Genomic DNA, 25805 nt, shown 5'->3' with positions numbered 1-25805 from the left:
AAGTATTTTTAATACATAATTGTATATAACAGCAATAAAACACAGCAACATCATTAATAATACTACAAATGAGTATGCCTCGACATTAAATTAAGAGTAGGCTGATCTGATCTTAACAGTTGTATGTATGCTTAGATTAAAGGGACAGTTCACCCAAAAACTTTCTCCCCTTTAAATTATTCCCAATTATCTTTTTTACCTACTAGAGTGTATTAAATTGGTTGCAAGTAGCTCCTTTACTCATATTTCAGCATTTGAAATAGCCAATTTAGCTTGTGGTTTCCCAACTTATGCTGAAAGTTTTGATACTGGCATATACGCTATTGACAAGCCTAAGTAAACACAGCCCACAGAAGAGATTACATTCTCAGTGGGGGGCATGATAGTTAAGTAATAAAATGATAATTGTCCATTATTCTCTCTAAGTATTGAGCTTTGGTGTTCCAGACAAATATAAGATAAGGAAGCAAGATTGTGTACATAAAAGTGATAACATAATGAGATCTGATATTACCTTAAGTTCAACCCCTTGTAATAGGCTGTGGTTTCAAAGCACAAAACCAGCTACTTCAGATACACAAATAAACCCGAAAATGCAATTTCTCAAATATTTTATACCCTCCTGTTGGTATAATAAGTCATTTAAAATACATTTATGGAAAAACAATTTTACAGTGTACTGTCCCTTTAATGAGTACAATGAGTAGTTGAATGCATAATATAAATTGTGAAACAATCAAACTTATAGTTTACCACTGTTATAAGTGAGCAAAAAGAGACTTTTAGGAAGTCATAATTAGCAAAGCTGACTGTACTCAGGTTACAGGCCCTAGGTTTTAATAAACAAGAGGTAGTAAAATATAGTGGAGGTAAAAAACATTTTGTGAGTAAATATAATAAATTATAATTAATACTTTACTAAACAGATTCAGCATACAAAAGACACTTTAAAAACAACAAAATAAACTGTGATGTTATTGAATATATCCTGACATAAAGCCAAGCGCCTATTGGCAAAATGTACATCATATAGGTAGCATTGTGACATCACAGAAAAAGTGGGAGCTTACCTTCTGAACCGTTGTACCACAACTCACGGACATTGTTTAAAGTAGTGGTCCATGTATGTGGATGTTCTGTCTTTGGTTGATCACTGTTAAAAATACCTTGGTGATTGTACACAGTTTATAAAAAAAAGTAAAATACCCTGGTGATTGTACACAGTTTATAAAAAAAAGTACTTTGAGGCAAACCAAGGTTCCACTTCTTTGTCTCCATTTTGGAGTCTCAGACATTATATATATATCTAATTTAAAGCTGTATTACCGGACTTCACTATGTAGTCTTTCATTCTCTTGGAGTGTTTTTGAAATTCTCCAATCAACAGTCCTGCAACTTGCAACTGATTTATACACATAAATATATTCACACAGATTTTTATTTTATATCCCTTTTAATGCACATTATCACATTGATTGTATTGTTTCTATTTTGGCATTTGCATATAACAAATATTTGTACATTAAGTCTACATAGTTTATTAAAAAAAGCTCACTTTCATATCAGCTGTAGCTGATGATAGCATTTTACTACTATTAGTTTATCATATCATCTCTAAATAGAATTCTAACTATTACATGATATGGTAATGGATGTAAAAGCTATCTATCTATCTATCAATTATCTATCTATCTATCTATCTATCTATCTATCTATCTATCTATCTATCTGTCTGCCTGTCTGCCTATCTATTATATTAACCACTTCCATGCACATGACGAGAATGGCTTGTAAGCAAATTATGCAGAGGGGGCTGGACCAGAAATTGACAGAAAGTAAAAGGAGCTAGATGGGGGAGACTGTTCAAACCCCTCAATCTCAGCTTCCTTACTAGCCAGAGACCTTTGAAAACCCTCATTTGAAAGATAATTGCTTGCTTGAAACAACACAAGCCCTTAAACATTTTTTATAAATGTAGAAACACAAAACATGGGGGTTTACTGGGGAATGGGACTTTAAAGACCCAATAAACAAAAAGAAAATGTGTTATATCTACATAAAGTTTTATTTATAGTAGACCAATCCCTTTTTAAAGAGACAGTCTACAATAGAATTGTTATTGTTTTATAAATATAGATAATCCCTTTTTTACCCATTCCCCAGTTTTGCATAACCAACACAGTTACATTAATATACTTTTAACCTCTGTGATTACCTTGTATCTAAGAACCGTCTTCCAGCCCCCTGATCACATGACTGTGACTGTTTATTATCTATTGTCTTGCATTTAGCATTGTAATGTGCTAAATCTTAAATAACTCCCTGTGCCTGAACACAGTGTTATCTGGCCCACGTGTACTTTCTGTCTCTTTGTGTTGAAAAGGAATTTAAAAAGCATGTGATAAGAGGCAGCCCTCAAAGGCTTAGAAATTAGCCTATGAGCCTACCTAAGTTTAGTTTAAACTAAGAATTCCAAGAGAAAAAAGCAAATTTGGTGATAAAAGTAAATTGGAAAGTTGATTAAAATTACATGCCCTATCTGAATAATGAATGTTTAATTTATACTAGACTGTCCCTTTAAATAAATATGAGTTCTGCCTGTCTGAATAGTCAGGTGATCAGTGTGGTAACAGTGATCACCTTGCAAAAAAAAAAAAAATGATATTATTTCTGTATTTACATATGGGACCATGTTTCATATTTAGCTACTATTGATGGCAATTTAGTGATCACAGTAACAACAGTCTATTTTCATTGTTATTTATAAAAAGTTGTTTATTTTGATTTTGAAAAAAAACAAGAAGTGCAACAAATCTGGGATAGGAGCTCATTGGCTAAAAGAGAACACACCCTTGGCTACATTGATTGAAATTGATGAATCTCACCAGTATAGGAATAAAACCTGCTTGTTTTTTTCCCAGAAATGTAATTTTTTAAACAACTGTTAAACAAACTACCCTCTTCAAGATGCAACAAATGTAAAATGACTTTAGTACCACTTTAAATAATATAAAAGTGCTTAACACAGCTTTTATTTTCTGAGATTCTCCTTGTATTGTACATTTTTTATCACTCAGTTAATGTGCTCATATTCAACAGATGTTTAAAATGGCAGAAATAAGAAGTTGTTTACTGTCTTGTTTATATCAAAATAGAATGGCATGATCAATTAATTTGATCCTCATCATCTTTAATAAATCATTTCACTTTTCATTTGATTAGTAATTCATCATCAGAAAGGTACCTAAAGCACTAAATGAAGCAAATAATAAGCACTGGTTTCAATGCTTAAATAATTCTTCCGCTAAATGAACAAAAATTTAGTAATCAAGTAATTTCCTGGTTCTGATAGTCAGTCACTTTTTGTTTTCCATGTTTGGTCAAGCATAAATTATAGAATTTGTATAATTTCTTATGAATGACAAGTACAATTATTTTTCTTGTAATGTTGTGCTAACATTTGAATTGTTGAGAATTCAATAAATCATGAATGTATTTTCATTTCTTTTTATTGTATATGTTGTATCTTTATTATTAATGAATTGTAAAAATGTTCATGAGACCCATTATGTAAACGATTAATGTTATAAATGAGCATTTTGTATATTATTCAAATTATCTTTAGCATCATGGATTTTATTTAGAAATTGTGAAACATGAAATGTGAAAAACATTTAAATTTTCCTGCCCTTCATTGTATTATCATTTACTTACTTTTTTTTACCATTTACTATCATTATTTAGAACATAAGCATTTTATAATAAGAAAGAAAATACTTAAAGTGATAGCAAACCCTAACTATTCAAATTTCGTATATATTAAATCTTTGACATTTAAAAAGTATATGTATAACTTTTTGTCTTTAATCCATCTGCGAAATGGTTAAATTAGTGCATATAGTAATGCTTCTATTGCAATGTAATGCCGGCCCACTTGGATTAACTCTTTTTTTTATGACAATTCCAGTGAACATCCAATCAGCGTGTGCGTCATCTGACAATCTTGAAGTCTAGCCCCTTTAAAGCCCTTAGAAAGCCAATGTAGAGAGTGGATGGGCCTGCTATATACATCACAGCCCAACCAACAGAGGAAATAAAAGGGGGTGGAGGAACAGACAATACCAATTAGGATTATAAATCTTTTATTATAAAATATACATACACCTTAAAAAAATACTTTACTCGCAAACTAATATACTTTTCATTGCAACATTCTTATAGTTTGAAATGTCCCATAACTTTAAAGGGACATTCCAGCCAAAATTAGAATTCAGGCAGGTGTTTTTCAGTTTTGTATAAAAGAGGTTTTTTTGCAATATTTTTGTATTAGCAACAACAAAAAAATTCTAGTAAAAGTTATTGCTGTTTCAAGAGTGAACCTAAGTATGCTCCTTGCCCCTGCATTTTAAACACAGCACTTCCATAGAGAGCCTAAGGTGCTTGTATAATCTGGTATTGACTCAATTTGCATAATTGCTGACATGATACAAATTCCACTGACTCTCTAAACAGCTAAAGTATTTAGTGCACTGAAAATATCTAGCTATGCTTCACATGCACATGCAGAGAAAATGCTAACTTTTTAAATAGTGATATATTTTACTAGAAGTATTTTTGCTAATGTGTGTGTCTTGTAAATATGTTCTATTCAAAGATGTAATATATCTATGTGCATTTTAGTTTTGACCGTAATTATCCTTTACACAATCATTACAATTCTAAGAACTCATGCATACATCAAAATTTTAACACCATTCACAGAAACAATTCAGTCCAATGGATGCCATTGATCTTGGTCAAGAAGCTTTTATAAGTTCTCCCTATTGGTGCTAAAGCAAATGATTATTCAACATGATGTGTAATAGGTTGTTATTTTTTAAATAATCACTAAAACTGAAATAATTTATTTTTTATTTTTTAATTAATAGCTAATTAAAAGAAAACAACACAAAATCCAACAACTAAATTTGTGGATGGGTTTATTTTAACTGCCAGTAGTAGGTATGCAAGTGCTAGTAAAGGCTTCAAAGATTTCCTACTTATATTAGTGTAAGGCAGTGTTTTCTTAAAACCAGTCCTCAAAACCCTTACTCAGGCAAGATATTTATTATATCTTAACTAGAGCACAGGTGAAAAAATCAGCTGATGGGTGAGCTGATTATTTCACCTGTACTCTAGTTAAAGGGACATAATACTCATATGCTAAATCACTTGAAACTGATGCAGTATAACTGTAAAAAGCTGACAGGAAAATATCACCTGAGCATCTCTATGTAAAAAAGGAAGATATTTTACCTCACAATCTCCTCAGCTCAGCAGAGTAAGTTCTGTGTAAAAAGTTATACTCAGCTGCTCCCAGCTGCAGGTAAACAAATTTAAAAAAATGAAGAAATGAACAGCAGCCAATCAGCATCAGAAGTGCTGAGGTCATGAACTCTTACTGTGATCTCATGAGATTTGACTTAACTCTTATGAGATTTCATAGTAAGCTTCCTTTACCTGATTGGTGAAATAATATGAGAGTGCACGATGCTAGTCCCTTCAGATGTCCCAGGACAAACACACTAAAATGCTGCTTAGAAATCCTTTACAATGGGAGGTGGCTACTGAGGAACTTTTGAGGTAAAATATCTTTCTTTTTTACATAGAGATGTTCAAGTGATATTTTCTAATCAGCTTTTTACAGCTATGCTGCATCACTTTCAAGTGTTTAAACATTTGGGTATTATGGCCCTTTAAGATAGAATGAATATCTTGCCTGAGTAAGGGTTTTGAGGACTGGGTTTGGAAAACATAAAAAATGGTTTGATAGTTTGTTGCTCAATAACACCCTGCTTGTCCTAAAATATAAAGTTTGGTGATGTTACTTTATGGATCTTCCTAAACCCATATGTCTCTAAATTTGTTCATTACTGGCACTATATCCAATATATCCTCCTGTTATAGAACAGCCACTGTGATGGGATTGAATCAATAGAGTGGTTATATAAATTTGTGTGAAGTTAAAAATAGAAAATATAAAGATCTTGAATGTTCTTTATTTGCACTAACACTGCTGGGTGCTCACTGAAATTAAATTATCTGTAGTCACTCACTGCACACATGGGATATGATCTCTCACATATAATCTTTGTTAGTAATATTCAACAATTTTTCAAAACTATTAGGTCTTTAGGCTTTGGCATTATTATTGTACATGATGAAAGATCCCATTATAAAAAAGTCCCCATGGGCTTTTGTCTCTGCTCCCCTGATAAATATTATGGGCTTTTTATTGTTGTTTTGTTTTTCATTTTTACACACACAAGATTTTAGAAGGGGGGAATATCTTAATCTGGTTTATCTTCATGTTGATGCTGAATTTACACCAATACATAACATTGGGAATGCATTATTGGGAATAATAAGTAATAATAATAATAATAATAATAATAATAATAATAATATATGCTTATCAATTTCATATTGACATCTTTCTAAACATCAATGCTAAAATTATGGTTGAAGAGGTGGCTACTGTATTGTTTAATTTATCCATTTAATTTAACAGAAGTTATGAACAAATGGTGGCTAACAGATCATTTCATAGATAACAAGGATGATATTAAGTAATATGGTTTCCCACATAATTGATTTTAATACTGAGTGTTCAGAGAAATACATTTTAAAGATGTGTGCAAGTAGATTGATTTTTTTTCCTTTTATCTAATTCAAGTTTTACACATTGTTGAACGAATGATTCCAACAAGGAAAAGGGACACAATTATAAGCATTAGACCCCTTAATAATTGAATTTTTAGTCTTTAAGGTCTTCAACATTTGTCACTAACATTGCTGTAACAACTTATAAAACAGCAAATGTTTATTTCCAAATTAAAGCATACTTTTGACAATGCTCAAATATCATTATTAAAAACTTTAAGACCGGGGGTGTGTCCGGAACTTGGGCAAGATGGCTGCTTTCTCTCTGCAGCTCCTCATTCATACACCTAATCCATATACCTTAAATTGTGGTCATCGACACCTGTGTTTGCCCAACCGAATATCATTAGACACCGGTGATCAGTTTGATATACTTTTTGGAGATTCAACCCCTATGTTAATAATTTGTGAAGCTTAAAAATTTGTTTTATTTGGTGTTCTTAGGAGTTGGCAAATTGCTGTTCTTATAAAGGATACAGATATAACAGAATCAAATAAATGTCAGAATCCATTGAGAATATTGAAATTAAAATTAATTTATATTATACAATTTCCATGTAAGAAATTTTGATCAGACACATTTTACAGTCTGGGCTCTTCCGTGTTTCTTCTCAGTTGTATATTTCCCACCATTTTCCATTGTTAACTTGAAATAATGGATGTTACATTTAATTTATTTTAAAACGCCCATCAAACAAAGTAATAGCAATGTACTGATAAAAAATATTAATGTGAATTATTCTACTGAAAATAATACTACTAATGATATATAACAACAATTAAAAAAATAATTTACATTGTCAGCTTTAAGCTTATTTATTCTGTATACTTTTTTATACAGTTCTAATGCTAAACAATATCTCTTGAAATATTTTATTAAAGGTAATTTAAGATTTCACGTGAAAAGGGGGAAACACCATTAAAGTTGTTTTCACTCATCTCTTTTTAAAAGTTTTTATTTTTTGTTGTTTTATTAAATAACCTTTAGAACATTTAGACCTAGATAACAAGTGGAGTGTAAATATATTAGAAATATCAAAAGCTAAAACTTCTCAAGTTAAGTCAATGGTGTTCCTATTGTTGCGCTCATATTGGAAGTTGAAAGTAAAAAGTTTATGCTTGAGCAAATGCCTCAGACTAACATCTGCAGGTCAGATACCATGCAAACACTAACTCCTGTTCCCTATAGACTTCTATGGGACATGCTACAAAAGTCTGTTCTATAGTTAGATAAGTCTATATGTCTATAGTTAGATATATTGTATTGTGTTTGTATGTGTGAGGAGAAACTGTAGATGATAGCACTTGCAGATGGCAAGGTTGTCCAGAAAATATCTGTAATGTGTTGCTAGAGGCGGCATACAAATTCTGTGGTGCTGCTTCTAAGGTCATGGATAAAAAGATTAGTAGGTGTTAAATAATCTATAAAATAATAGTAGCACAATTGTTACAAAGCTTGGTCCCTAAAGACATTTTTTTGACAAGTTTAGTGTAGAGAAACTGAAGTGGCCTGTGGAGAGCCCTGACCTCAACCCCATTGGATCATACCTTCTTGTACAAAAATCCGTGCCTAGATAATCCTTTTATTACCCATTCCCCAGTTTTGCACAGCCAACATTGTTATATTAAAAGGACAGTCAAGTCCCCAAAAAACTTTCAGGATTTAAATAGGGCATGCAATTTTAAACAACTTCCCAATTTACTTTTATCACCAATTTTTCTTTGTTCTCTTGGTATTCTTAGTTGAAAGCTAAAGCTAGGAGGTTCATATGCTAATTTCTTAGACCTTGAAGACTGCATCTAATCTAAATGCATTTTGAAAACTAGAGGGCATTAGTTCATGTGTTTCATATAGATACCTTGAGCTCATGCACGTGAAGTGACCTAGGAGTGAGCACTGATTGGCTAAAATGCAAGTCTGTCAAAAGAACTGAAATAAGTGGGCAGTCAGCAGAAGCTTAGATACAAGGTAATTACAGAAGTAAAATGTGTATTATTATAACTGTGTAGTTTATGCAAAACTGGGGAATGGATAATAAAGGGATTATCTTTCTTTTTAAACATCACAAATTCTGGTGTTGACTGTTCCTTTAATATACTTTTAACCTATGTGATTGCCATGTAACTAAGTCTCTTTTGACAGATCCCTGATCACATTTATTATCTATTGCATTTTAGCCAATTTGTGCAGTGTCATGCACAACTCCATGGGAGAGAGCACAATGTTATCTATATAGCCCACATGGATTAGCAGTCTCTTGTTTTGAAAAGCTCATAAAAAAGCATGTGATAAGAGGTTGTTATAAAGTATATTAATATAACAAAGCTGGGGAATTGGCAGTTAAGGTGTTATCTTTCTTTTTAATCAATATCAATTTTGGTGTTGACTATCCCTTTAATGATATAACCGTCTCATCAAAAGCACTGCTGCAGTCTCCTAAAACAGCTACATGTTAAACTGAATTAAAAGAGGCTCTACCCCATTGTAGATTATTTTATATTTTTTTTTCTGTCCATCTCTGGCTTGCACTCAAAATATCTCCTCTTCATGTTAGTTCTCTCTTTAAGGAATTACTTAACAATATTGCATAGGTTATGCTGTTGCCTAGTCAGTTTGCCTATCTCTTTTATAAAGGTTTATTCTATTATGTGCCACTAAACATTATTCACTACTTATGTTCAATTTCCTAGGGTTAACTATGACAAGATGATGGGAAGGACTGTGGTGATAGGATGGATTGTCCTGTTAATTCTAGAACAAGATCACCAATGTCTTAAACAGCACTGAAGCATGAGTCTTGTTTGATAGGTTGCAGGATACAAATTATCTCCCCATTATTTTGCTCTTCTTTAGAGGTTGTGTCTATAGATAATTTAATATTTGATATAGTTACAAACATACTGGTTCTTTCAAATGATGACTGCATTATGTTTCTGCACATGAGCAGCATAGACATTACAGCAAGCAGCTATTTATTTATTTAAGCTATTTTTCAACTTATATAGACTTTTTTCCATATGATTTTAGTTGCTAAATTGTAATAATGAATGTAATGGAGTAATTTTAGATATATGTATGTTAAAGGGCCATAATACCCAAATGTTTAAACACTTGAAAGTGATGCAGCATAGCTGTAAAAAGCTGACTAGAAAATATCACTGAACATCTCTATGTAAAAAAGAAAGATATTTTACCTCAAAAATTCCTCAGTAGCCACCTCCCATTGTAAAGGATTTCTAAGCAGCATTTTAGTGTGTCTGTCCTAGGACAGCTTAGGGGATGAGCCTCGTGCACTCTCATATAATTTCACCAATCAGGTAAAGGAAGCTTACTATGAAATCACATGAGAGTTAAGTCAAATCTCATGAGATCACAGTAAAGAGTTCATGACCTCAGCACTGCTGATGCTGATTGGCTGCAGTTAATTTCTTCATTTTTTTTATAATTTTTTACCTGCAGCTGGGAGCAGCTGAGTATAACTTTTTACACAGAACTTACTCTGCTGAGCTGAGGAGATTGTGAGGTAAAATATCTTTCTTTTTTATATAGAGATGCGCAGGTGATATTTTCCTGTCAGCTTTTTACAGTTATACTGCATCAGTTTCAAGTGATTTAGCATATGAGTATTATGTCCCTTTAAGACTACTGGATGTCCATGTATTTTAATAGTGCCATTAAGACTGTGTTATTGATAGAAAAAAAAAAAACAACCAAGGAATACACAACTACATGAAAAAGAATTTGACAATCAACAGGAAACTTCCCAACAATTAACTCACCCTAATCCAAACATTGCTTTCTTAGTCTGATACATGTTATAAAACAAAATATGTATATATCATTCAAATAAATTGTTATTTAATTTGAAACAACTTTATAGTTAAATAAATAGAAATGTTTAAATATGGCTAAAATAAGTACACCAACATAAGCAGCAGGGGACATCTTATTTCTACCTTACTTTACACCAGGTTCCCTTATGCTTGTAGAGTTTTTTAGTAGTGTATCTGCTGAGGGGAAACTGTAGGAAGTAGCACTTGCAGATGGCAAGTAGTCTGGTCAGAAAATCTCTGTACTGTGTTGCTAAAGGCTACAACCAGAATCATGTGGTGCTAGTTCTAAGATCATGGATAAAACAAAGATTGATTTTAAACAATATATACAAATAATGGTATCAAAATGTTTACAAGCTCATATAATTATCAACAGAAAACATTACACAAAATAAAATACATCATTATCTTTCTTCAAGAACACACACATTTATATTTAGATTTAACCCTGTTTATTTAGATTAAAACCTGAGCAGTAGGTCCAGAAATATAAGTTTAAAAGTGTCTCTTGTTTATTCCTTTGGCATTCATAACTAGTGGGGTAGCAGAATAAAATAGGTTTTCAGGGTGTCATTCTATATTTATTTGCGAAACTATAGGTTTTAAAAATGATAAAGGTACAAAGGACAGTGTATACAAATAAATGCAATAGTCATCCCTTTTGTTAATCTAGAATTTACATGACTTTTGGAACTTTTGCTGATTCTACATTTCTAATTCAGTTTTAGTTTATTTTTTCGTAATAATCCCATCAGTCTGACCAGGCTGAATTAAACAGCCTAGATACTATATATGGCACACAGAAGCACATTAATTTACTCTAGGCAGACCCTAAGGCATTTTAACAATAATAACTTCTTCCATGAATTAAGGTATAAAGAATGTGTATAAGAATTAGACAAATTCATTAAAGGATTAGTTTTATTTTTGTGCATGGTTTAAAGTCAAACAAATCACGTTTTGAAATGCTTTTCATAGAGTGTTGATTTGTTTATACATAGAATCTCATTTATTAAGCTGTGGATCCAGCATTTCAGCCTCAAGCAATTGTGGCTACAAAAAAGGGACAGTCTACACCAAAATTTGTATTGTTTAAAAAGATTGACCCATTTACCAGTTTTGCATAACCAACACATATTCATTTGACAGATTAGCATTTTAGCCAATAAGTGCCCTCTCTTAAGTAACTTCATTTATGTGAGCACAATGTTATCTATATGGCACACATGAACTAATGCTCTCTATCTGCGAAAAACTGTCAAATGTATTGATATAAGAGGCGGTCTTCAAGGTCTTAGAAATTAGCATATGAGCCTACCTAGGTATAGCTTTCAATTAAGAATACCAAGAGAACAAAGCAAATTTGATGATAAAAGTAAATTGGAAAGTTAAATCATAAATCAATCACTCTGTAAAGAAGTTGTATAAAATTGCTTGCATGCCATTAATCATGAAAGTTTGATTTTTGACTAGACTGTCCCTTTAAAGTGTGGCAGAGTTAAATGATCCCAATCCAATCGGACCGGGATGACTGACAGGCAGTGGTTTGTGTAATGACAAATGTGGTTGGAGGATGCTGCCCACTCACTGCAATACTGGGCAGACAAAGTTCCTGAGAGCAAACATTATCCACCCGGTAATTAATAAATGGAGCAGCAGCTTTGGAAATATTGTGATGTAGGCTCACTCATGAGAGCCTTGAACTGCAAGTTAAGAAAGTAGCTGTCTTTAGACCATTGCTTTCTAACCTTTGTCACCTCAGCAGTGGTGGATTTAAAGGGACATGAAACCCAAAATTAATCTTTCATGATTCAGATAGATAATACCATGTTAAACAACTTTCCAGTTTATTTATACTGTATTATCTAGTATGTTTCATTCTCTTGGTAGCCTTTGTTTAAAAAGCAGCAATGTACTACTGGACGCTAGCTGAATGCATTGGGTAAGTCAATAACATGAGGCATATATGTGCAGTCACCAATCAGCAGCTTCTGAGTCTACCTAGGTTTAATTTTTAACAAAGGATATCAACAGATCAAAATAAATTAGACAATAGAAGTAAATTGGAAAGTTGATTAAAATCAAATGCTCTGTCTGAATCATGAAAAAAAATCTCAGGTATTCTTGTTTATCTACAAAAATACGGCTAGATTACGAGTTTTGTGTTATCGGTGAAAAAGCTTCATAACGATGCTTTTTCACTACCACTGGTATTATGAGTTTTGCAGGTATATCTGTACCGCACACTTTTTTGGCCGTAACGCAACATAACTACCGCAGCTTTCAAAAAGTATTTTTTCAATGGGACTTCCATAGCGCCGGTATTACGAGTTTGCCTGTCCGGTACAGCCTATACCGTCAAGATCCGTACCGTAACTGAAAGTCAATAGTCATGGCTTTTATGTTACAAAGCCGTAACATAAAACTCATAACTAAATTGTTAAATAGTACACTAACACCCATAAACTACCTATTAACCCCTAAACTGAGGCCCTCCAGCATCGCAAACACTAAAATAAAATTATTAACCCCTAATATGCCGCTCCGGACATCGCTGCCACTATAATAAACATATCAACCCCTAAACAGCCAAACACCTGCATCGCAAACACTAGTTAAATATTATTAACCCCCTATCTGCTGTCCCTAACATCGTCACAACCTACATTACTGTTATTAATCCCTAATCTGCTGCCCCCAAAATCGCCACCACTATACTAAAGTTATTAACCCCTAAATCTAACCCTAAGTCTAACCCTAACCCTAACACCCACTCATTTTAACATAATTAAAATAAATCTAAATAAAAATTGCAATTAATACCTAAATAATTCCAAAATACAAACTAACCTGTAATATAAAACCTAACCTGTTTTACACTAACACCTAACCTTAAACTACAATTAAATCAATTACATTAATTAAATTCAATTAACTAAATTACCAAAAAAAACACTAAGTTACACAAAACAAAAAAGAAATTATCAAATATTTAAACTAATTACACCTAATCTACTCAAAATAACCCTATCAAAACAAAAAAGCCTCCCCCCCAAATTAAAAACCCTATCCTAAACTAAATTGCCAATAGCCCTTAAAAGGGCCTTTTGCGGGGCATTGCCCCAAAGAAGTCAGCTCTTTTACCTGTAAAAAAAAATATGAACAACCCCAAACAGTAAAACACACCACCCACACAACCAAACCCCCCCCAAATAAAATCCTATCTAAAAAAACCTAAGCTCCCCATTGCCCTGAAAAGGGCATTTGTATGGGCATTTCCCTTAAAAGGGCATTTAGCACTTTTTCAGCCCAAACCCTAAGCTAAAAATAAAACCCACCCAATAAACCCTTAAAAAAACCCTCAAAGATCCACTTACAGTTTTTGAAGACCGGACATCCATCCTCAATGAAGCCAGCAGAAGTCTTCATCCAAGCGGGCAGAAGTCCTCAACAAAGCCAGGAGACATCTTCATCCAAGCGGCAAGAAGTGGTTTTCCAGGCGGGCAGAAGTCTTCATCCAGACGACATCTTCTATCTTCATCTTTCCGACACGGAGCGGCTCCATCTTCAAGACATCCGGTACAGAGCATCCTCTTCAAGATCCGTACCGTAACTGAAAGTCAATAGTTATGGCTTTTATGTTACAAAGCCGTAATATAAAACTCATAACTAAAGTATTAAATAGTACACTAACACCCATAAACTACCTATTAAGCCCTAAACTGAGGCCCTCCAGCATCGCAAACACTAAAATAAAATTATTAACCCCTAATATGCCGCTCCGGACATCGCTGCCACTATAATAAACATATCAACCCCTAAACAGCCAAACACCCGCATCGCAAACACTAGTTAAATATTATTAGCCCCTTATCTGCTGTCCCTAACATCTCCACAACCTACATTACTGTTATTAATCCCTAATCTGCTGCCCCCAAAATCGCCACCACTATACTAAAGTTATTAACCCCTAAATCTAACCCTAAGTCTAACCCTAACCCTAACACCCACTCATTTTAACATAATTAAAATAAATCTAAATAAAAATTGCAATTAATACCTAAATAATTCCAAAATACAAACTAACCTGTAATATAAAACCTAACCTGTTTTACACTAACACCTAACCTTAAACTACAATTAAATCAATTACATTAATTAAATACAATTAACTAAATTACCAAAAAAAACACTAAGTTACACAAAACAAAAAAGAAATTATCAAATATTTAAACTAATTACACCTAATCTACTCAAAATAACCCTATCAAAACAAAAAAGCCTCCCCCCCAAATTAAAAACCCTAGCCTGAACTAAATTGCCAATAGCCCTTAAAAGGGCCTTTTGCGGGGCATTGCCCCAAAGAAGTCAGCTCTTTTACCTGTAAAAAAAAATATGAACAACCCCAAACAGTAAAACACACCACCCACACAACCAAACCCCCCCAAATAAAATCCTATCTAAAAAAACCTAAGCTCCCCATTGCCCTGAAAAGGGCATTTGTATTGGCATTTCCCTTAAAAGGGCATTTAGCACTTTTTCAGCCCAAACCCTAAGCTAAAAATAAAACCCACCCAATAAACCCTTAAAAAAAACCTAAAAGATCCACTTACAGTTTTTGAAGACCGGACATCCATCCTCAATGAAGCCAGCAGAAGTCTTCATCCAAGCGGGCAGAAGTCCTCAACAAAGCCAGGAGACATCTTCATCCAAGCGGCAAGAAGTGGTTTTCCAGGCGGGCAGAAGTCTTCATCCAGACGACATCTTCTATCTTCATCCTCTTCCGACACGGAGCGGCTCCATATTCAAGACATCCGGTACAGAGCATCCTCTTCAAGATCCGTACCGTAACTGAAAGTCAATAGTTATGGCTTTTATGTTACAAAGCCGTAACATAAAACTCATAACTAAAGTATTAAATAGTACACTAACACCCATAAACTACCTATTAAGCCCTAAACTGAGGCCCTCCAGCATCGCAAACACTAAAATAAAATTATTAACCCCTAATATGCCGCTCCGGACATCGCTGCCACTATAATAAACATATCAACCCCTAAACAGCCAAACACCTGCATCGCAAACACTAGTTAAATATTATTAGCCCCTTATCTGCTGTCCCTAACATCTCCACAACCTACATTACTGTTATTAATCCCTAATCTGCTGCCCCCAAAATCGCCACCACTATACTAAAGTTATTAACCCCTAAATCTAACCCTAAGTCTAACCCTAACCCTAACACCCACTCATTTTAACATAATTAAAATAAATCTAAATACAAATTGCAATTAATACCTAAATAATTCCTAAATACAAACTAACCTGTAATATAAAACCTAACCTGTCTTACACTAACACCTAACCTTAAACTACAATTAAATCAATCACATTAATTAAATACAATTAACTAAATTACAAAAAAAACCCCACTAAGTTACACAAAATAAAAAAGAAATTATCAAATATTTAAACTAATTACACCTAATCTAATAGCCCTATCAAAATAAAAAAGCCTCCCCCCCCAAATTAAAAACCCTAGCCTAAACTAAATTGCCAATAGCCCTTAAAAGGGCCTTTTGCGGGGCATTGCCCCAAAGAAGTCAGCTCTTTTACCTGTAAAAAAAAATACGAACAACCCCAAACAGTAAAACACACCACCCACACAACCAAACCCCCCAAATAAAATCCTATCTAAAAAACCTAAGCTCCCCATTGCCCTGAAAAGGGCATTTGTATGGGCATTTCTCTTAAAAGGGCATTTAGCTCTTTTTCAGCCCAAACCCTAAGCTAAAAATAAAACCCACCCAATAAACCCTTAAAAAAACCCTCAAAGATCCACTTACAGTTTTTGAAGACCGGACATCCATCCTCAATGAAGCCAGCAGAAGTCTTCATCCAAGCGGGCAGAAGTCCTCAACAAAGCCAGGAGACATCTTCATCCAAGCGGCAAGAAGTGGTTTTCCAGGCGGGCAGAAGTCTTCATCCAGACGACATCTTCTATCTTCATCCTTCCGACACGGAGCGGCTCCATCTTCAAGACATCCGGCGTGGAGCATCCTCTTCTGACGATGGCTACTGAAAAATGAAGGTTCCTTTAAAGAACATCATCCAAGATGGCTTCCCTTGAATTGATGCAATCAGCCAATAGGTTTAAGCTTCAATCCTATTGGCTTATCCAATCAGTCAATAGGATTGAGCTTGCATTCTATTGGCTGATTGGAACAGCCAATAGAATGCAAGCTCAATCTTATTGCCTGATTGGATCAGCCAATAGGATTGAAGCTCAATCCTATTGGCTGATTGCATCAGCCAATAAGATTTTTTCAACTTTAATTCTGATTGAATGATTCTGAATTCTATCAGCCAATCGGAATTCAAGGGACGCCATCTTGGATGACGTCCCTTAAAGGAACCTTCATTCTTCAGTAGCCATCGTCAGAAGAGGATGCTCTGTACCGGATGTCTTGAAGATGGAGCCGCTCCGTGTCAGAAGGATGAAGATAGAAGATGCCGTCTGGATGAAGACTTCTGCCCACCTGGAGGACCACTTCTTGCCGCTTGGATTAAGACTTCTCCTGGCTTTGTTGAGGACTTTTGCCCGCTTGGATGAAGACTTCTGCTGGCTTCATTGAGGATTGATGTCTGGTCTTCAAAAACTGTAAGTGAATCTTTGGGGGTTAGTGTTAGGTTTTTTTAAGGTTTTTTTTGGGTGGGTTTTATTTTTAGCTTAGGGTTTGGGCGGAAAATGAGCTAAATGCCCTTTTAAGGGAAATGCCCATACAAATGCCCTTTTCAGGGCAATGGGGAGCTTAGGTTTTTTTTAGATAGGATTTTATTTGGGGGGTTTGGTTGTGTGGGTGGTGTGTTTAACTGTTTGGGGGTTGTTCGTATTTTTTTTACAGCTAAAAGAGCTGATTTCTTTGGGGCAATGCCCCACAAAAGGCCCTTTTAAGGACTATTGGCAGTATTAGGCTAGTTTTATTTTATTTTGGGGGGCGTTTTTATTTTGATAGGGCTATTAGATTAGGTGTAATTAGTTTAAATATTTGATCATTTCTTTTTTATATTGTGTAATTTATGGTTATTTTTTTTTGTAATTTAGTTAATTGTATTTAATTAATGTAATTGATTTAATAGTAGTGTAAGGTTAGGTGTTAGTGTAAGACAGGTTAGGCTTTATTTTACAGGTAAGTTTGTATTTATTTTAACTAGGTAGTTAGTAAATAGTTAATAACTATTTACTAACTAGTCTGCCTAGTTAAAATAAATACAAACTTAGCTGTGAAATAAAAATAAAACCTAAGATAGCTACAATGTAACTATTAGTTATATTGTAGCTAGCTTAGGGTTTATTTTATAGGTAAGTATTTTGTTTTAAATAGCAATTATTTAGGTATTAATTGTAATTTTTATTTAGATTTATTTTAATTATATTAGCGTTAGTGGTGTTAGGGTTAGGGTTACGTTAGGGTTAGGGTTAGACTTAGGGTTAGGTTTAGGGGTTAATAGCTTAAGTATAGTGGCAGCAACATTGGGGGCGGCAGATTAGGGGTTAATAACTGTCGGCAATGTCAAGGGCAGCAGATTAGGGTTGTTTAGACTCTGGGTTTATGTTAGGGTGTTAGGTGTAAACATAACTTTTCTTTCTCCATAGGAATCAATGGGGCTGCATTACGGAGCTTTACGCTCCTTTATTGCAGGTGTTAGGCTTTTTTTAGCCGTCTGTCCCCATTGATGTCTATGGGGAAATTGTGCACGAGCACGTAAAACCAGCTCAAAGCAGCGCTGGTATTTAGGTGCAGTATGGAGCTCAATGGAGCTCAACGCTGACATATTGCCTGCTAACACCGGGTTTTTGCAAACCTGTAATAGCAGCACTATAGGGAGGTGCACGGTGGAAATAACTTGCAAGTTAGTACCGAGACATTCATAACGCAAAACTCATAATCAAGCCGATAGTTAGTTATCTATCTATCTATTGGGTTCTTGTAAAGCGCGGCTATTCACCTGTAAGGGTCTCAAGGCGCTGAGTTAATACTTTTTGTTACAATATTATGTTTTGATTGTACAGCATATCTGTACAGCATATCAGCAAAATAAACTCTTGCTATGGAAATAACCATTTTTATAGATTAGCATCAATGTGATTGGTATGTTGTTTTGAATTTATAGGATATAATATCTTTCACACCAGTATTGTAGTCTACTAACATTTATTGAGTTATATACCAGATGACAAGGCAAATGATGCATAGTAACACAAAAATTGTACTGTTATATATTAATGCTGTATTGGAACTGCACTAAAATCCACAATATTTTCTGCAGATGAAGTGCAGATAGTTTTCAAGTCTATAAATTGCTTTTATAGTCTTAAATTTAATAAATTGTCAACATAATTTGTAGCATTTTAAATGTATATTTGAATATTGTGCTTTGAATTGTGTTACTGCATTAAATTACTTGATTTACATAAATGATTGTTCAGTGCTTAACAATCAAATTCAGAAATAGTCTGATTTTATTAATCTACTCTCCATAATGGATCTGAAAGGGTGTATGCATGTGTTACTTCATAACCTCTGAACCCTGTCAAGTTCATCAGATTAATTACACTGACCCACATTGACTTACAGTCTTTTAAAAAGCACCTGGTTAATTCACAAAACTGATTTGCTCGGCTGTTTGACTGTTAGCTGATACCTTATTTTTTTATTCACTTGGCACATCACATGTTTTTCTACAGCAATTTTGCAGGTAATAAGATGACTTTAATATTCTATCAGCGCAGAAGAAAACTTAATTGACTGCGGGCAGATATTTAAATATATTTTGTAAGAACACTGAAAAGAATCTTCTTTTAACTAGCTGTGATCAATGCATGCCACCTGCACTATATATAGCAGTGTAGAGAAATATCTAAAAATGTTTATAGATGAAAGGAGATGAGAAGTAGATCCATTTTCACTCACTGTCACTTCAGAGAATCAATTACTTCTGCAATTTATCATTGTTTTATATTAAATATATTGCAGCCACTGATTCATTATGCACTGACCAAAATCATATAGAAAAGCAGCGTTTAAAGTGATGTTAAATCCATGCCTTTCACAATCGCTAGGATTTACCATCACTACAAATCAAGGGGAGTTTAAGTGATGAGCTCTAAAACCCACCCTTTCTCTGCCGTTGCACAGCGCTAAACTCATTGGCTCTGACCGCCCATGGCACATCTGTCTTCTACCAATGAGATGCCGCTTGCATCTCTGAACCAATAGCCGTGCGTGCATACAGAAACCTGTCAGTTGACATGCATGGATATTGGTTCAGAGGTGCAAAAGTTACCTCATTGAAGGAGACTGATGTGCCGTGGGCGGCCGGAGCTGCTGAATTTAGCGCTGTGAAACGGCACAGAAAGGGTGAGTTTAGCACCCAATTTTTTAGATCTCATCACTGAAACTCCCCTTGATTTTAGTGATGGTAAATCCTAGTGTTTGTTTAATGCTTGGATTTACCATAACTTTAACCTCTTAAAGACATATGACGGAATTTTTCCGTCATAAAACAATTGAGCAAACTGAAAGCTGTGTCCTTAAAGGGTTAACTTATGGCTCTTTAGTAATTTAGTTATTATTATTGTTATTATTATTATTATTATTATTAGCATCAAATTTTTACACTTTAGTGTATCAGATTGTAACATTAAAAGAGCAGTAATTATACCATTTTCTGCATCTTTTTAATACATTAACATAGCGGAAAATGATGAATATTATTAGAACAGATTAACACCTTGTTTGTTGAAACTGTTTTTCAATGGCCAAATGCCACCCACAGTTTGCCACAGACAAAAATGTAGCAAGGTTGGGCTTGTTTCCGTTTTAAAGACTAAAAAAATGTTCAGACATAAATTACAGGAAAAGGTAGCAAAATAAATAATGAAATATATTGTATAGTTGTCTTATTAAGCATTTTATATTACAATCTCAAAGTGTTTACAGCACCTTTAAATTTAGATAGAAAAACACTTTTAAACTAAATAAAATGAAGTAGCTGACGGCTTTGCTATTATCTTACCAAAAATAATGTTTTTTTTATCTTTTATCAAGATGTTCTACACAGCAGAATAGAAAGTAAAGTGACAGATTAAAGTGAATGGCTTGCTTTAACCAAATAATTAAGATACCATTTCACATTTGCATCTTTTTAGAGGTATTAACAATTATTATTATTTTTTTTTTTTTTTTATGAAGACAAGAATTTAGAAGTTTTTAAGAGTCAAATATTATTTTTAAATTTGTTACTTGTTACTCTATAAGACCAAGGGTCTATATCCATTACACTCTCACCGCTTGTGAGAGTCTATAAGAAATCTTGCTAGTACTAAGATGCCCCTGTCAAACTTCTGTAAAAGCAGTTTTTACATTAAGAATAGTGTCTCTCCCAAATGGGGGTTCCCGTATGTGTATGTGAAGGTGATGTATACATAACAATAGTACTCACAAAAATAATAATTTAAAAATCATTAAAAACAAATGAATTAAATATTGAAATACAAATATGCATTAAATCCTTATTGTAAAATAAGTTTCCCTGCCTCCGCTAGTGGGTTGAATATGAGTGTTCCATGGGTATAGCTAAAATTTCTCCTCCAGATCTGCTGGTGAGTTTTTAGCATTAATCCCTAATGTTTCAGCAGCATTAGTTAAAATATGGCAGAGAAATGCAATCTAATATTTTTATGACACAATAGAGTATATAACATAATTATTGCACAATCCAACAAACACTAAACGACTTACCAAGCTGATATCTGTAAAGTTGTCAATAGAATCAACAAATGCAGAAACATTATGAAAATATCAACCGCCTTTCTACAAGTTGACTTTTAGGGGTCAATTTATCAAGCTCCGTATGGAGCTTGTTGTCCCGTGTTTCTGGCGAGCCTTCAGGCTCGCCGGAAACAGAAGTTATGAAGCAGCGGTCTAAAGACCGCTGCTCTATAACCTATCCGTCTGTTCTGAGGTGGCGGAGAGAAATCAACCCAATCAAATATGATCAGGTTGATTGACCCCCCTGCTAGCGGCCGCAAATCTGCAGCGGGCGGCATTGCACCAGCAGTTCACAAGAACTGCTGGTGCAATGATAAATGCCAACAGTGTATTCTGTCGGCATTTATCAATGTGCAGCGGATATGTTACGCTACATCGTATCATGTCCGCTCGCACTTACATAAATTGACCCCTTATAATGTTTCGGGTATTAATAGCACACAACCATCCTATTTAAAAGGAAACTTAACCAAATTCTTTTATTTCATGATTCAGATAGAGCATGCAATTCTAAACAACTTTCTAATTTACTCCTATTATTAATTTTTCTTCATTCCCTTGCTATTTTTATTTGAAAAAGCATAAATGTATGCTTAGGAGCTGGTCCATTTTTGGTTCAGCACCCTGGGTAGCCCTTGATGATTGGTGGCAACATTAAGCCATCAATCAGCAAGAGTTTCCCAGGGGCTGAACCAAAAATGGGCTGGCTTCTATGTTTAAATTCCTGATAATAGGAGTAAATTAGAAAGTTGCTTAAAATCGCATGCTCTATCTGAATCATGAAAGAAAAAAATGGGTTTAGTATCTCTTTAAATAAGGGATTTTGTACAGCAAGTAAAATCAGGGCAAGGAATTTGTATTGGCTGAATAAATAATATATTGGAAAACATATTTAAAACCTTGTCATTCAGGTGAGATGATCTAAGAAGGCTCATTGGTACGGTGAGGCCCTTAAAATTATTTAGAAACACAAATTATATATTGAGAAATGTTTATATTGCTATGTAATGTTCTTTACGTTAAAGAGACTCCTACATTACAATACAAGGTTTAGAAAAAATCCTAAATATTTTGCAGGATTTCTCTCCCTGCCAGCGAGGTTTTGAATATCAGACACTGATATTTAAGGATTGAAATATATAGGACTAATAGTTCCAGCAAGAAATAGTGTATGGTATAATAATTTACTAGTTTGCATGCTGTTCAGTGCCATGCCAGTTGTAAAGCATTTTGGCTTTGATTATCTTTATTTTGCCAGTTCTGACATAGTTTTTCATGCTGACCCTCACAGGGGCTAGTGGAATTATCTTAAAAAGGGGCAGTTGCTGCGAGTGGCGAGATGTTTCCTATAGAAAGTAATGGAACTCGCTGTAAAGGGAAACTTCTCTGTGTAGGGCGAAGTTAGCAGTAAGAAGGGACGTACTTCTAAATGAAATACAGCATTAAAAAATAAACACGTTGTGCTGTTTTTTGCATATAGCGTCTTACAATATCCTTTATTTTTGAATGCATGAGTTTTCTATTATGGTATTAATTATATTGTATATTTCTTCACAACCTCATTTACATACAAACTTACGCCTAGATTTAGAGTTCTGCGTTAGCCGTCCAAACCAGCGTTAGGGGGTCCTAACGCTGGTTCTTACCGCCCGCTGGTATTTAGAGTCAGTCAGGAAAGGGTCTAACGCTCACTTTCCAGCCACAACTTTTCCATATCGCGGATCATCCTACGCCAATTGTGTATCCTATCTTTTCAATGGGATCTTTCTAACGCCGGTATTTAGAGTCTTGGCTGAAGTGAGCGTTAGAAATCTAACGACAAGACTCCAGCTGCAGAGAAAAGCCAGGAGTTAAGAGATTTCTGGGCTAACGCCGGTTCATAAAGCTCTTAACTACTGTGCTCTAAAGTACACTAACACCCATAAACTACCTATGTACCCCTAAACCGAGGCCCCCCCACATCTCCGCCACTCTAATAATTTTTTTTTAAACCCTAATCTGCCGACCGCACACCGCCGCCAACTACATTATCCCTATGTACCACTAATCTGCTGCCCCTAACATCGCCGACCCCTACATAATATTTATTAACCCCTAATCTGCCCCCCCCAATGTCGCCGCTACCTACCTACAATTATTAACCCCTAATTTGCCGACTGGACCTCGCCGCTACTCTAATAAATGTATTAACCCCTAAAACTAAGTCTAACCCTAACCCTAACACCCCCCTAAATTAAATATAATTTAAATCTAACGAAATAGAATAAATCTTATTAAATAAATTATTCCTATTTAAAGCTAAATACTTACCTGTAAAATAATCCCTAATATAGCTACAATATAAATAATAATTATATTGTAGCTATTTTAGGATTAATATTTATTTTACAGGCAACTTTGTAGTTATTTTAACCAGGTACAATAGCTATTAAATAGTTAAGAACTATGTAATAGTTACCTAGTTAAAATAATTACAAAATTACCTGTAAAATAAATCCTAACCTAAGTTACAATTAAACCTAACGCTACACTATCAATAAATAAATTAAATAAACTATCTACAATTATCTATAATTATATCAACTAAACTAAATTACAAAAAACAAATAAACACTAAATTACAAAAGCAAACAAACACTAAATTATAAAAAATAAAAAAAAGATTACAAGAATTTTAAACTAATTACACCTACTCTAAGCCCCCTAGAAAAATAACAAAGCCCCCCAAAATAAAAAAATGCCCTACCCTATTCTAAAATAAAAATTGTAAAGCTCTTTTACCTTACCAGCCCTTAAAATGGCCTTTTGCGGGGCATGCCCCAAAGAATTCTGCTCTTTTGCCTGTAAAAAAAACATACAATACCCCCCCAACATTACAACCCACCACTCACATACCCGTAATCTAACCCAAACCCCCCTTAAATAAACCTAACACTAAGCCCCTGAAGATCTCCCTACCTTGTCTTCACCACGCCGGGTATCACCGATCCGTCTAGAAGAGGGTCCGAAGTCTTCATCCTATCCGGCAAGAAGAGCTCCTCCAGAGGGTCCAAAGTCTTCATCCTATCTGGGCAGAATAGGACATCTGGACCGGCAGACATCTTCATCCAGGCGGCATCTTCTATCTTCTTCCATCCGGCGTGGAGCGGGACCATCTACAAGCAGCCGACGCAGAGCCATCCTTCTTCACCGACAGACTAACGACTAATCAAGGTTCCTTTAAGGGACGTCATCCAAGATGGCGTCCCTCGAATTCCGATTGGCTGATAGGATTCTATCAGGCAATCGGAATTAAGGTAGGAAAAATCTGATTGGCTGATTGAATCAGCCAATCAGATTCAAGTTCAATCCGATTGGCTGATCCAATCAGCCAATCAGATTGAGCTTGCATTCTATTGGCTGTTCCGATCAGCCAATAGAATGCGAGCTCAATCTGATTTTGTATGGGTATTTTTACAGGCAAAAGAGCAGAATTCTTTGGGGCATGCCCCGCAAAAGGCCCTTTTAAGGGCTGGTAAGGTAAAAGAGCTTTACATTTTTTATTTTAGAATAGGGTAGGGCATTTTTTTTATTTTGGGGGGGCTTTGTTATTTTTTTAGGGGGCTTAGAATAGGTGTAATTAGTTTAAATTTTAAATCTTGTAATCCTTTCTATTTTTTGTAATTTAGTGTTTGTTTTTTTGTAATTTAGTGGTTTTTTTGTAATTTGGTTTAGTTGATATAATTGTAGATAATTGTAGATAGTTTATTTAATTTATTTATTGATAGTGTAGTGTTAGGTTTAATTGTAACTTAGGTTAGGATTTATTTTACAGGTAATTTTGTAATTATTTAACTAGGTAACTATTAAATAGTTCTTAACTATTTGATAGCTATTGCACCTGGTTAAAATAAATACAAAGTTGCCTGTAAAATAAATATTAATCCTAAAATAGCTACAATATAATTATTATTTATATTGTAGCTATATTAGGGATTATTTTACAGGTAAGTATTTAGCTTTAAATAGGAATAATTTATTTAATAAGATTTATTCTATTTCGTTAGATTAAAATTATATTTAATTTAGGGGGGTGTTAGGGTTAGACTTAGCTTTAGGGGTTAATACATTTATTAGAGTAGCGGCGAGGTCCGGTCAGCAGATTAGGGGTTAATAATTGTAGGTAGGTAGCGGAGACGTTGGGGGGGGCAGATTAGGGGGTAATAAATATTATGTAGGGGTCGGCGGTGTTAGGGGCAGCAGATTAGGGGTACATAGGGATAACGTAGGTTGCGGCGGTGTACGGAGCGTCAGATTAGGGGTTAAAATAATATGCAGGGGTCAGCGATAGCGGGGGTGGCAGATTAGGGGTTAATAAGTGTAAGGTTAGGGGTGTTTAGACTCGGGGTACATGTTAGGGTGTTAGGTGCAGACTTAGGAAGTGTTTCCCCATAG

This window comes from Bombina bombina, chromosome 6, assembly GCF_027579735.1.
Source record: "Bombina bombina isolate aBomBom1 chromosome 6, aBomBom1.pri, whole genome shotgun sequence".
Classification (NCBI taxonomy): Eukaryota; Metazoa; Chordata; class Amphibia; order Anura; family Bombinatoridae; genus Bombina; species Bombina bombina.
This window is presented reverse-complemented; position numbering follows the sequence as displayed.